Source organism: Haematobia irritans, chromosome 3, assembly GCF_050003625.1.
Source record: "Haematobia irritans isolate KBUSLIRL chromosome 3, ASM5000362v1, whole genome shotgun sequence".
NCBI classification, from domain to species: Eukaryota; Metazoa; Arthropoda; class Insecta; order Diptera; family Muscidae; genus Haematobia; species Haematobia irritans.
The window spans coordinates 56576585-56591756 of NC_134399.1; the positions used below are offsets into that span (position 1 = coordinate 56576585).

General features: G+C 32.0%; 2 long non-coding RNA genes across 2 annotated transcripts; one reads left to right on the forward strand and one right to left on the reverse strand.

Annotated features, from left to right (window-relative positions):
- Positions 1–9697: 9697 nt before the first annotated feature.
- Positions 9698–10169, reverse strand: LOC142231763 (uncharacterized). The gene is made up of 2 exons (XR_012720907.1): positions 10034–10169; positions 9698–9963 (listed from the first exon to the last, which is right to left on the reverse strand). It is a non-coding gene; the product is annotated as an uncharacterized LOC142231763 (long non-coding RNA).
- A 3777-nt stretch (positions 10170–13946) lies between these two features.
- Positions 13947–14317, forward strand: LOC142228189 (uncharacterized). The gene is made up of 2 exons (XR_012720095.1): positions 13947–13979; positions 14055–14317. It is a non-coding gene; the product is annotated as an uncharacterized LOC142228189 (long non-coding RNA).
- Positions 14318–15172: the final 855 nt, after the last annotated feature.

Below are 15172 nucleotides of genomic sequence, written 5' to 3' on the forward strand. Positions count from 1 at the left end.
ATATATATATATATATATATATATATATATATATATATATATATATATATATATATATATATATATATATATTCACATACAAATAAATTCAAATTTAAAACTTCAAATTATAATAGATTTTTCAAAGTAAACAATTTTCGTAATTTCAAAGAAAACCTTTGAACTAAGATGCAAAAAAATGTCTACTTGAAATAGAGGGACACAAAATTTCAAAGATTCATGTCCTAAATTTTGTGAAAAACGTTTAAAATAACGATTATGAATTTTCTTTTAATCAACATTTCATTAATTTTTAATTAATTTTCTTCAGTGTATATAGATGAATAGGAGTACTAATACTCCGATCATCTGTTGTATGGTTTATGATAGCCAGACCCAAGACCAATATGTTAAGTATTCGAAACAAGGCCATGCTCAACAACACGGAATACTATTTACAGTATACACTGAAAAAAATATTGTCGTGAGGTCAAAGATTTCATGTCTTTAAAATACGAATGCAAATTTTGCTTAGCATAGAAGACACATTTCTCTAATATAATTTTTTTCCTTGCCCAAAAATCGATAAACTTTTCAATGAAGTCGTATTATCCTTATAATTAAGTGATTTCACTTAAAAATGGGTATCATAACATGACAGAAAAAATGTTTGGGCTAAGGTCAACTTGACTTTAATAATTCAGAAAAATGTTTTACATTTACTGAAATTGTCTTTAAATTTGTTGCCTTTTTGCATCTTGACTACAAAGCAAAAAAACGTTCAAATATAGGACATGTTTTTCAACACTTAATTTTAAAGGCGTTTATTACTTGAAACATATCATAATTTCTACTGGAATTCAAGTCTTAATTCGGAAAATAAAGTTGTCGTTAACTCGTTTTTAAGGGACTTTGAAAGCATATGAAGAAAAAAGCTGAAAAAGCGAAAAATTAAAATTTGCTTCCTAGAAACAAGTAGATAAAATCCAAATTTAAAAGAGAATTGTGTCCTAAAAGTCTCCTTACTTGTATTCTCCGCTTCTTTGGCTCGGAATCAATACCAAAATTTTTAAAGTAAAGACAAAATCTTTTTTCAGTGTATGGAATTTATAAGGTTCCATACCGGAAAAGGAAATCTACCAAAGATAAAAACCCATATGATGGAAGAGATCGTTTGAAGACTTTACAACATGGCTTGTCGTCAGATGAAGGAAGTATATTGGGATGCCTATTAGGCTAAATTGCCTATAACCTAAATGAAAACGGACTCCAAAAACAACAATAAGCAAATTTTTATTTTTTAGGGGAACAATTTCATTTTTTATATTTGGAGCCGTTTGCACTGTGAAATTCAAACACAAGTCAAACGAAAATAAATCCCAATTTCGTTGGGCCTAGCGAATGCAAAACGATAAGCGTGGCCGGCCTTTAACTGAGGCTTCAAAGAGATATAAGTGACCAGCATTATGCCGGAATTTAAGGAATTCTCGTACACTTGCCCGGTTCCAAAGATTTGGTGTTTACACCAATGATTTTGTGGTTAAATCGGTTTTAAGGACTTTAATGCCACATAATAAAACAAAAAAAAAAAAGAAACAAACGATAAATTCAGATTTGCAACCTACAATTATGATGCTTAGAATCTTTGGCCGTTGGAATCAGTAGCATCAGTAGAATTTTGAAAGAACAATTTCTTAAAGCAGTATTGGACTTTCATAAAAATATTAAGGAACAGAATTGTGTGATATCATAGTGAACCATAACAGACGAACAACAGAATATGATGTCTGAATCAATTGGAGATTCTTATAAGTCCTTTTATAACAGTTTAATACAACGTACAAAAATTCCCCGACCCGTTATCGTCAATGGTGCATACAATCTTCAAAGTGTCATTTCTAATTACACCTGAGTGCTAATGGCCCAATAACAACATTGACGCCATTACTCTTTAATAGGTAGAATACTCTGCCATTAAATCATGTCATGTTCTACTTTTACTCATGTACAATCTCTTAAAATTGCATATCACCGCAATGAATAGCAATACCAATTAAGTACTCAAGTCTAATAGGCAAATACCATTTGAATTTTTGAGCTTAAACTCTCAATGCAGCAACATGTTGTTGTTCGATGTTCTTATGCCTTGAAGCCACAACAAGGTTGGGTGTTGACTTTGTTAATATCAGTGTCGCAATCATCAATTTTCCCCACTGGCTTTATAAAATGAGACCCTAGGCAGCCGCGATTCATTGGACTTATGTATAATGTTGGCGGCAACATTGCGTGGCTTCCCATCGTGCATGGTAGTATAGTGCCTTTGAATGGTTATAGACGATATGCTTACACATGTGTTTGACTAGAACAGCAGCCAACTTCATGTCCTGCATGCCATGTTGGGAAACCAAATGATTTGACATGTTGTACTATAGCATACATGTATAGTACTGTGATGATTTTGCTGCGATTTTATATGGAGCGTTGCACAGTGGGCATAAAGGGGTGACATCATTACCAAGTAGAGATTTTTCCCGAGAATCCCGGAAATTTTGCCATATTTCCCAAGAATTTTCCACTTTAATTTCATGGGAATTTCTCATCACAATATTTTATACGAAATGTTACCATCAATATTAAAAAAATGTTTTTGTACTATTGGGTTAATTTCGACTTATTAAAGAGAGGAATATTCAACATTATTTGTTTTTGTTGTTATAGTTTAGGTAGACAAGTAAAAAAAGTAGACATAAAATGATTTAAGTGGAATTTTTCAATTTCTTCCGAATAACAGTTAGACGTGGGTCTTAGCCCAGATTCCATAGATGTGGGTACATGTTTGTAATTTCTTTTATTTGCATTTTTTTAATGAAAAACTTAATTTGTTATACTGAACAATGGTAAATTTTGTGCAATAAATAAAAAAATACATTTTCTCACTTATTCCAAGTTATTACCAACTCTTAATTTCTTTTTATTTGTATTTTAATGTGTCGAACTAAACGCGTAAACGACAAGTGGCGACCTAGCGCCGTCAATGGTTTAATGTTCTCAGCAACCAATTTCCCATATTCTTCTCTTCTATTGTCTTTGATGGTCACAACCTAAAATGTTTTGAACTTTATTAAAAACAAACGTTTTTCGTCGTCGAAAAAAAGGACGCAACTTGGGAAAAGAAAACACAAAATTAACTTTATTTATTTATTTATAAACTAATTCCTTGTTTATTTGTATTTATAATGTAGTGCAAGCAAACATCACATATTTTTTATACACTCTATTTTGGTTCAATTTCAACAATAAGTAATAATTCCATATTTACGTCATGTCCATCAAATATACAAACGCAGACATCATGTAACTGCAAATAAAAATAAGTGATACCATGTAGCACGATGCAGAAAAAAAACTGGTACATTTTTTCAATTACACTTCCCTTCTTTTATGCTCACATAAAACCACGTGTCACTAATGAATAAATAAATTAACACAGCAATTCCGTATTGTCCGTCCATTCTATGCTAAAATCAACACTGACGCGCAAAATGGATATTGTGTGTACATGCTCAAAGTTTTTATTTTCGCTGCAAATAAAGTTAAAAAATTAAATGGTCACAAAAAAATCTGTATGACCCTGTAATGGTTCTAGATATATCTATACGCAATCGATAAAAAAAAACAACTTTTTTCATTGCAAAAAAGTCTAAAAAATTAAAATTCATTGAATGATGAAAGTTGGGGTTCCAATTAATCTTCCGATTTTGTACTGGGTAGTTCTAGTCATAGTTTTTAATACAAAATATACCGGACCTTCGATCGTTCTCGAGTAAATCACAACTATTCCAAATTGTTTCACACATTGCTCTGTACTCAACTTTTACTTCGACTTGTAGGCGTTCAGCGACAGACACCAAAATGTCGCCTTCAATCGAAATGGAATAGTGACTTTTCGACATCAAAATCACTACCAGTGTCGATCAAATGCCAGATGTCAATGCGTCCATCTGTCCAGAGGGTACGTGCAATTGAAATCATTTCAAATTCAAACGAAAATTTGATACCAACCAAAAATATTCGTGATATTTTTGTTTTTTTTTGCGAGGGCGTGCATAATACCGTGCATATTGATTCAGATTTATGCAGCAGTAGTTGCAGTACCTTACAAATTATGTAGCATCGGAACTAGATAAAAACTCCTTCATTCAAATATTTATTTATTTATTTATAGTTTATTTTAATCATTCTGTAATTGTATGATAAAACTAGAAAGATTTGGCTGATATGGACATAAACTATTTCACACATATATATTTGCATATACTATGAAAGACTTCCCACTGTGCACAGTCGAATAATAAATGTGTCAATGATATCCACCAACGAACAAGGATGCTGACAATGACAACATCAGCCACAACAACAACATGACCTACTGCAAACGCACAACAGTGCGTCAGTACATAGGACAAAGATATCAATTTATGGGATTATAATTTCAAACATATTTTCCAAACTAATGCCAAAACTTTGATCTTTGATAGAAGTAGCCACGAAACGGAAATACCCGCGCGGGCGTTCCAAGCCCCATGCAAAAGGGAGAGATGCGATAATGACATTTGTTGCTTCTTTTTCAACGCTTTTTTCTCCAACCAAGTTTTATGCATGTTACGAGTACGAGCAAATCTCATTATCCTTTTTTTTCATCCAATTTTAGTCTCCTCTGGCTTTGCTGTATCCTTTTTTATCACCAACAACTTTTTAATTACCCGCAAAAAAATTTAAGAGCAAACTAGAACAGGAGCATCATAAAGAAACTTCTAAAAGCATAAGCAGCAAGTATCAGCCTATTTTGCTGGTTGTCGGAAAAATAATTCTCCAAATCGTAGGAAAACTATGAGAGAATGAATACAAACAAGGACTTCCATCAAAAGAGCTACGCACACCCACGCATAGGTCGAATAGGAAAAAACTGAACTCAAACTATCTCCCGGATAGGGAAATTGTGCATAACTTTTGTTAAAATGTAGGGTGAACTTTTTCGAGCACTCCGTCAAATATGAGGCTAATGGGCAGTCCACAATATTATGAATAACAAAAATAAGTCCTGTGTTTTTTTTTTTTTGTGAAAGTAGTACGAGGTACTAGATGGCTATACAAATAGCAAACTTTTTGCGTCCCATGTCTTCTAAGAATTTTTTGTTCATTTTGTTTACGATTCTGGTCCTTTGAGAGCTATATAGATGAGGTTTTTTGGGTAAACTTACAGTTGTTTACGTCAATAGTCTCGTCCACCAGAAAAACATATGGCAAATCATCAATTTGTCATTTTAACAATGTCCAGCAATGGGATACAGAAGCTCTTGAAAATTTCAAATCCAACTTTTTTGCCAACAAGGACAACAAATATCCTTCTTTTATATGCATTGATATTTGATAAGGGAGAGCTAATGCCAACTGCAATTTATTTTAGTTCATGAAGATTAGTTGATTTTAGTTAAATTTTTCCCAATGTGAGTAAATATTCCTTATTTAAATAAATTTTTGCTAACTTTAATGACGTGAACTAAAAATAAGAAAAAATGCTGTATACAAATATAGAGCACACTTTTACTAAAAAATAAAATATTTCATGTTTTCCTAAAATGGGAGAAGTAAATTTTACTAAAATTACATGTCTTGTACTTCGTACAGCGTTAAAGACATTTTGACAATTTTTAAATCCAATTTTTATTTCAACATATGATTTTTTTTTAACGTAACAGCTTTGTAGTATATACAAGAAGTAGATGCCACAGCGTCTTATAGACCTTGTTGAGGCTAGTTGGCAAGGTAAATTCAAAGCTGAATAAATAACATAAGTCTTGAAAATTAACATAAAATTAATAAACAAAAACTAGGTAAATACAATAATTTATGACGTGAATGTATGAAATATATAATGAAAGTTATATAGTTATATACAGATTATGGCAGAAGTTCTTCTATATTTTCAATTGGGTGCGTTTTAATTAAACTTTTGAATACAGAAATCGGACTAATGTTTTTCAAATTATTCGGAAAACTATTATACGCTTTGCTTCCCATATATTCAACCATCTGTTTTGTAGTTTCAAGGCGACATCTGGCTAATCTTAAATCGCTGTTTTTTCTTGTATTAAACGAATTTTGATTAACTCCAAACGTTATAGTATGGTGTCCTATGTGGTGTAAGCATTTGTAAACATAAGTCAAAAGTTGCATTCTATATAAACCATATACTGGCAATATCGAAGGAAATCTATTTTATAGAGATCAAGTGTAGAATACATGATGGGCAAGTCAGCTACAATTTTCAAAGCCTTACTTTGCAATAGAGATTTCAATTCCCCACTTTTCCCATGTCCATACAAATTAATGAAATAGTTCAGATGACCCTGTATCAGGGCTCTATATATTAGCATCTTCGTGTCAAAGCTAAACTTGTTCTTAAACTTATATAAGAAACCAATGGCTTGTGCTCATTTTCCCCTTAAATATGCGATATGATCGTCCCAATTCAAGTTACTCTGCAGGTAAATCCCCAGATATTTTAAACTTGGTACCTCAGTTACTTCTACTCCTTCTATATACCACCAAAAAAAACGCTTCTCTAACATATGTTCCAAACATATTTTGCAGGAAGCACATATATTATTGGATACTGCCGAAACCTTAATATGTTTGTTTTATGTGAACATATTATATGTTTGGAAGCATTTTGAGCCCAAAAATATTATATGCTTGGAAGAATTTTCCCCAAAGAATAATTTTCACTTCCACGAGATTTTTTAGTTCTTGGCACTTTTTTTGTAATACAAATAATGTTGAAGAAATTATTCAATTTTATACATTTTTTAAACTTTACCTTTGCCTGGACAGAAAATCGAACCGAGGACCATACAGTTTGTAAGCCAATACACTATCCGCTGGTCTACGTAGCTGTTATAGTCACCAGTATACAATTATCGTTATAAGTTACATTTATATAGCATAGTTTGCAGCGCCCACGAGCCAATGCAAACATAACATTATTTAACAGAAACATACATTTGTTGGCGACGTGGAGCAGGGGTTAGCATGTCTGCCTTGCATCCAAAGGGTCGTGGGTTCAATCCCTGCTCCGACCGAATACCATTTTTTTTTAATTTACACATTTATATTTATAATACATTAAATTTTTATAATGAAACTTCGAAATGTGGGCTATTAAAGATTTACAGTCAGAAAAGAACAGTGCTCGATATAAACTTATCATGTTTTGTACTTAATTTCATTTTTACCTTTAAGGCCGGTGTTAAGTTGGCATTATCGCTCTAAAATGTTTTGCCTTTTACTTTTCTTTAATAATTCATTTTAAAGAAAATAAATTTTTTCAATTGTTGTAGCTGCAAAATTCGAACTTAATGTCCGCTTTTATATTTAAAGGTGTCCGTCAACTCCTCTTGGACTACTTATTAATAAAGAGGAACTAAACTTTGTTTTTATACATTTTATTGTTTAATTTGTCACTATTTCCTCCTTTTTTCATTTTACTGTCCCAACTCCAAAAAGAGTATAGTGCCCTTTCGTTATTTTATGAAGATCCCTTTTTTTAAATTTCCTTTGCCTGAATATTTTGACTTACTCCTCGTACGTTCCGATTTCTTTTATCGAACCAAAAAAAATTGTGCCATAATGCCAAAATGATACAAAACACATGTCCACACATATATAAAATGCTGCTCTTAGCTGATGGATTCAATTGCCAATGCTTTTTATATCTCTATACTAATATTATATTTACTATAAATTTAGTATAAACTATAAATAAATAAATAAATAAAAATGCTGCTCTCAAGGCGAAAACACATGCTTTTTTTCAAATGTCTATTCTCTTCACTCCGAATTAGAGCTGCAAAACTATCGATAGTCGTGCCATTCGATAGTTTCGATAGTTTGCTTGATCACTATCGATACTATCGCTTAATTTAAATACGTTTGAATTTCAAAAAATACCCACACAATTTTTACGAAAAAACGTTATGAAGTTATTTTAAAAAATTAAATTTAATTCATATTTAAAACAAGTATATACAGCAGTAAGTTCGGCCGGGCCGAATCTTAAATACCCACCACCATGAACCAAATATTAGGGTTTCCTTTGAAATTCTAGATTTATAAAAACCATTTTTGTTTGAGTTTTAGAGGAATCATTAACATCTCTTTTAAGTGTGCAAGAAAATTATAAAATAAATTTGAAATCTTAAATCTGTAGAAGTAAAATCTGGAAATTTTACATTGAGTTTCAAGCACTTTTCATGATCAGTGCGCCTTCTACACCCTCAAGAAGTGAAGTCGGTCTATATGGAGGCATTACCAAATGGACCGATAAAAACTTAATCCGATACACGTTTTTGTGAGCCTAAAATACCAGAATATTTACAATTTCAGGCATATCAGATAAAAACTACGGTTTCTAGAAACCGAAGGAGTTAAATCGGGAGATCGTTCTTATGGGGGCTATACTAAAATATGGACCGGTACTCACCATTTTCGGCACACCTCTTTGTGACCCGAAAATACCTCTAGATTTCCAATTTCAGGCAAATAGGATAAAAACTTCGGATTCTAGGAGCCCAAGAAGTGAAATTGGGAAATCGATCTATATGGGGGCTATACCAAAATATGGACCGATACTCACCATTTTCGGCACACCTCTTTATGGTCCTAAATACCTCTAGATTTCCAATTTCAGACAAATAGGATAAAAACTACGGTTTCTATAATCCCAAGACCCCAAATCGATACTCACAATTTTTGGGACACGTATTTGTGGTCCTACAATACCTCTATATTTCCAATTTCAGGTAAATTTAATAAAAACTTCGATTTCTATAAGCCCAAGAAGTAAAATCGGGAGATCGGTCTATATGGGGGCTATACCAAAATATGGACCGATACTCACAATTTTTGGCACACATATTTGTGGTCCTACAATACCTCTAGATTTCCAATTTCAGATAAATTGAATAAAAACTGCGGTTTCTATAAGCCCAAGAAGTAAAATCGGGAGATCGGTCTATATGGGGGCTATACCAAAATATGAACCGATACTCACAATTTTTGGCACACGTATTTGTGGTCCTACAATACCTCTAGATTTCCAATTTCAGGTAAATTGAGTAAAAACTGCGGTTTCTATGAGCCCAAGAAATAAAATCGGGAGTTCGGTCTATATGGGGGCTATACCAAAACGTGGACCGATACTCACCATTTTTGGCACACCTCTCTATGGTCATAAAATACCTCCAGATTTCAAATTTCAGGCAAATTGGATAAAAACTACGATTTCTATAAGCCCGAGACCCCAAATCGGGAGGTCGGTTTATATGGGGACTATATCAAAACCTGGACCGATATAGCCCATCTTCGAACTTAACCTGCCTGCAGACAAAAGACGAGCTTGTGCAAAATTTCAGCACGATTGCTTCATTATTGAAGACTGTAGCGTGATTACAACAGACAGACAGACAGACAGACAGACAGACAGACGGACAGACGGACATCGTTATATCGTCTTAGAATTTCTCCCTGATCAAGAATATATATACTTTATATAGTCGGAAATAGATATTTCGATGTGTTACAAACGGAATGACAAACTTATTATACCTCCGTCACCATTCTATGGTGGTGGGTATAAAAACAACAAAAAACAAAACGATTATTATAATAGTTTATGAGATCATATCATATCAGGTTTCGGTTTTAGAATTATTGGGTGATCCAATAATTTTTGTTTAAAAATAAAAGCATGTCTGCATTTTTAGATTTCAAAGCCGTTCGTCTTTCCGAAATGATAGAACCAGCTTTGCTGAACATCCTTTCCGATTCAGTAGATGTAGCTTGAATGCATAAATACCTAATGGCACAGGTTTGCAACATTGCTGTCGTTGCTTGCGGCTTCAGATATGTTCTCCTTGCGGGCGACTATTTGTAGAAAAAAAGAATACACATACATATGATAATATATTTTTACGCGTATAACAATATTACTTACTTTTGGATCTTTTAAGGTACTTATCCATGACTCGCAGAACCGTAAACTTAACTTTTGATTTCTATATATTTAATATAAATCTTAGTCGAAAAGTTTTGTTTAACATTCTTTGTATTTCATTGTTCACAGCGTCACAACAAAGATGCAAGTATTGACGTTTATACCGATACTATCGATAGTCGTTTTAAGCTATCGATAGTCATGTCAAAAAATAACTATCGATACTATCGATAGTACTAGCGATAGTTTTGCAGCTCTACTCCGAATACTCATTCTAATATTCAAATTAAATAATATTTAGACTTAAGCATATCAAATTTTTGACCTTATCGTAAAACAGTTTTCCGAAACAACATAAAAGGAGGTTTCACAGAAATTGCTCCCTTTTGATTCTCTCGCTGTGTTATGTTGATATCTTTCGTCAACCCTCCCGGTTTCGATCACTATTTCTTTCTCCATACTCTCTCTTTCTCTGTCGCTCTCGCTAAAATATCACAACATATATATGTTTACTAGAAATTTGTAAATTTATATATGTTAACATTCACACATATTATTTTTATACAACATTCATGTCCCAAACATAATATATTCTAACATATTAACATATGTGTCCCAAACATTAAGTGTTAGTTTAGGAACATAACATGTTTGCACTTAAATATATTGTGTTTAAAAATTGTGCCCAAAACACATTTTGTTTATATCGGAATATATGAAAAACATATTTTTCTATCAGTGTATGAACTGAAAAAGAAGTACTATGTTACGATTAACGCGAGTTTGAAAACGTATAACCTTAGTCTTACCGGAGTTGAGATATAATTTGTTCACCCAATCAAAGCTGCATCGCGTTCAATCAATACCTTAACAGCTTATTCAAACCTATAAACATACAAGACGCAAATATCATCGGCATACAAAAATACCGTGCTGCTCAATCCAAGGTTCACAATAGCATTCAAATATATTCTAAATAATAATGGTCCCAGTACACTTCCCTGCGGAACACCGTGTTCCACAACACCGACTTCACTCCTCTTATAGAAACATATTGCCTACGATTGCGCAAGTAATCCTGGAGCAAGATTAAAGTGCTACCTCTAATTCCATAATACTTAAGTTTCTCAATTAAAATATCCCAGCAAAAAAATTTGGAAGTTCTTCCTGGAGCAAGATTAAAGTGCTACCTCTAATTCCATAATACTTAAGTTTCTCAATTAAAATATCCCAGCAAAAAAATTTGGAAGTTCTTCTTAAGCACAACTTTAAAAGCACTTCCAAAAATGTCCTCCCAAATATGTTCTTTATTTTAACTGCACAGCAAGTTCATTTGAGTAAATTTTTTATAACTCGTTTTTTTCATATTTTTAATGGGAAATTTAAAATTTTATTGTTTCAAATGGGTTAAAATAAAAATTAATAAAATAGTGAAAATTATTTAAATTTTGCCGAAAAAATGCTAAATCCTTTCTAGAAAAATTGCGAATTTTTCAAAATATTTGATGTCAAACGTTCCAGACAAGCGTTATAATGCATTAAAAATCATAAAAAAATGAAAAATTATTTATTCGTCAAAATATCACAAAATTTCTTTATTCACATCCAAATTAGTGGATTCGCATCACACCTTAAGAAGTAATGCAAATTCAGTGCAACGGCTGTTGAAATGTTGGACATCCGTCCTATGACAAGCCCATGTTAAAATCATCGCTTCTGCGCCAAGTTTTCACCACTTCTGGATCCAAAATGAACATTTTTTGCTGGTCAACTATATCAAAATCCTTGGAGAAGACATAAAAGATTCCCACTACTCCCTTATTCCCACCATTTAGTTTATCACATATCGAATTCACCACAAAAAAACAAATATTCTTTGACACAAGGTATTATCTTATTAGAATTAGAAAAATATTTTAGTTTAATTTTTCTAAAACAAACCTACATTTTCGTTCATGGCGGGTTCACTTTTTTTGGGTGAGCTGTTAACTCTGAATTTTTGCCGAAAATCCAATTTTTTATCGAAATTTGTGTTCACCGACGAAGTTCGGTTTTTGGCTCAATGTGTACGTAAATAAGCCGAATTGTCGATTTTAGAGTGCAAAGATCAGCCAGAAGTATTGCATAAGCTACCGATGCATCCGAAAAATCCCCAGTTTAGTACGGTTGATGGAGCTGGTGCACAGAAAAAAAAGTGTCTTGTAAATTTAAGGACCATTTTAACTTCCACATAGTTCAACAAATTTACTGTAATATAGTTCATTTTTCGTAACCACAACGAAAATTAACTTAGCTAAAGGAAAACTTATAAAAATTCAGTAAATGTTTTTTAGTTCACTAACTACGAAATGGGAAGGATTTTTCCTTAAATAAATTTCCAACACAGTAGTTAATGCATCGTTGATTCTATTATAAAAATACATGGGCAATATAAAAATCTTACTACGAAATGTGGACAATTTACTAAGAAAAAATTTTTGTAGTAAAAATTAACTTAACGACATTACCGATTCGTATGATGGCTACCTACAGATTATTTCCCTTTTTATTATAAGTTGGAGTGTTTTTCCTCACATTGAAAATTTTAGATAAAGTAGAATAAAACGTAGTTAATATAATCCTTGACGGGTGTATATCATTTTTTATAGATTCTTCATAAATTTGGTATATATTTTACTTTAACTTATAGATAGAATTCCAACTAATCAATAAACGTGCTACTGGAAAATGAAGTGAGAAAAGAGTAATGCAATCATTGCATCATGTGAGGAATTTTTTGGGACATTTTGTGTATATCTCGTATGATTGTTTGTGTTTGTTATTGCGTCATTTATGCTGTTGTTGGTTGTTTTGATTCTAGAGACAATGGAATGTTCCTTGTGTGTTGTTGGTATCTTTTGTGGTGAGAGTTGTTTTCTTGCAATAGCGAGATCAGAAAGGGATCGTGTGTGTGTGTGGAGTTGTTTTTCTTTACGGCAGGTATGTATCCTTTATGACTATTTGTGTCTTTCAGTTTTATTGCTGTATTCAGTTCTATTGATGCATTTATAAAGTGCACACGTGGTTTTAATTTTCAAAAATTGTACGTGCGGTTTTGGTGGTTATTAATGAAAATACATTTATTTCGAAACATTTTAGAAACTAAGAAGTGAATGATGTGATGTTAGAGAAATCAAAAACGCTTTTTATTGATAAAAAAATAAATAACAGATTAAGGAACTGTATATTTCTGTTAATAGTTTAAAATTAGTGCGGATTTTTAATTGATTTACATAAAAAATATACAACATGAGTGGTAATAGGATGATCTATATTTATTTTACATCTGGATCACAGATTGGAGATGCAACCATTTATTTTGAATCAATATTTTTTATGTTACAGCAATTCCTACAGATGAGTACTAAGTTCGAGTTTAGCCGCTAAAATTAAAAATAAATCACTAAAAAAAGTATAAAATTATACGTCTTCGATACAAATTTAAATATAACTTGATGGAGAATAGCCCAAACCAAGTTTATTATAAAGATTATTTTTTATAGTGGATTATTAAAGAAAACTTATCATGAAAATTGCGATTTTAGCCGCTAAACTCGAACTTAATATCCACCTTAAATACTAAATGCTATACTGACAAGTGGAAATTATGTCTAATTTTATAATATTTCTTATTTCAAATATATTCTGAGAATAATTTCAAAAACGTCCCATTAGTCCATGGATATGATTCCAATAATATACCTACTGGATGGATTTTTCAATGTGGTAAGTTTTTCTATAAACGGTATTTTGTCCGTTTTTAATAAAACCAAAATTTCAATTTATTAAAAATAATTATTTTCACTTGCAGGTAGTCAGGCCTTGTAATGGCAATTTTTTGGAATATTCTTACTGTTTAATGCTAAGCTGACGTCCTTACTGGCTCTAGGAAATACTCTTGAAAACCGTAAGTTAAAAATCAATATGTACGATAGAATTTGATAATATTTTTCTTATATTTTGTATAACTTTGCAATTTCAGATGCTTATAAGACAAATCCGCCCAACAAAAGTTAGCCAAAGTCGATGAAATTGGACAACAACTCAATGAATATAGCAACTTATGCCACATATATCTTTCATATGGATAGAAAACATGGAAATTTAAATTAATTAGTTTAGTCCTAATAACATAGAATATTACTCTTTTGAAGAAGCAATTACTAACTACCGACAAGTAACTGCATCCAACGTACGAATAAAAATATTTCCTTTATATATAATAATAAAATCCTTTATATATTATATCATAGGTTTTTGTAATATTATAATAATTTTTTGAAATAAAATACTGGTGGTTATAGAAAATTTACTTTCTTAGTTGTATACAGGCTTGTTGTACCTTTAATTCCTCAATTTCTCTACTTTTTTGAAAATTATACTGACAAACAGTTTATTTCAAACCAATTTCTTAATACAGGTTTCCCAAAAAATTGTTCATTTTTCCGGATAGCAGGAATATTTTGAATGAGTGTAAGTGCATTCTTCCCACAGCGCAGTAATAATGAACTAAAATACGATGCAATACATGAACTAATATATAAGAAAATCATGAACTTATCTAGACGAAAAAGATCTTTGGCGTCAAATCATGGTCATTCTTACTATGGGTTAGTTCATTTTTCATAAAAAATAGTAAACTTTTTTTTCGGTGTGGGATCATTGGACCGTACTTCTTCACATATAATGGGAATCGTATTATAACTGTGAGTGGTGAGCGCTGCCAACTGTTTTTTGTCCAAAACGAAAGAGTTTGACTTGCATAACGTGTGGGTTCAACAAGACGACGCCACGTGACTCACAGGCCGCGTAACAATTGAGTTACTAAGAGGCGAGATTGACGAACATTTTACGTCATGTTCGGACAGATCAATTGGCCGCCTAGATCGTGAGAAAAAAATTTATTTTGTATTAGGAACATTTTTGCCGCAAAAATTTTTCCTTTTACAACCTAGATTTTCTTAAACGCGAAGGAGTATTCAAAACTTCAGGCTTAGTTTCTGTAAATGAAAGTGTAGGTTGCCAAATAAAAGTTCTTGATTGATTATTCATTTATGAATACAGCTTTTGTACATAAATAATTGTTTGAATATAGCTTGT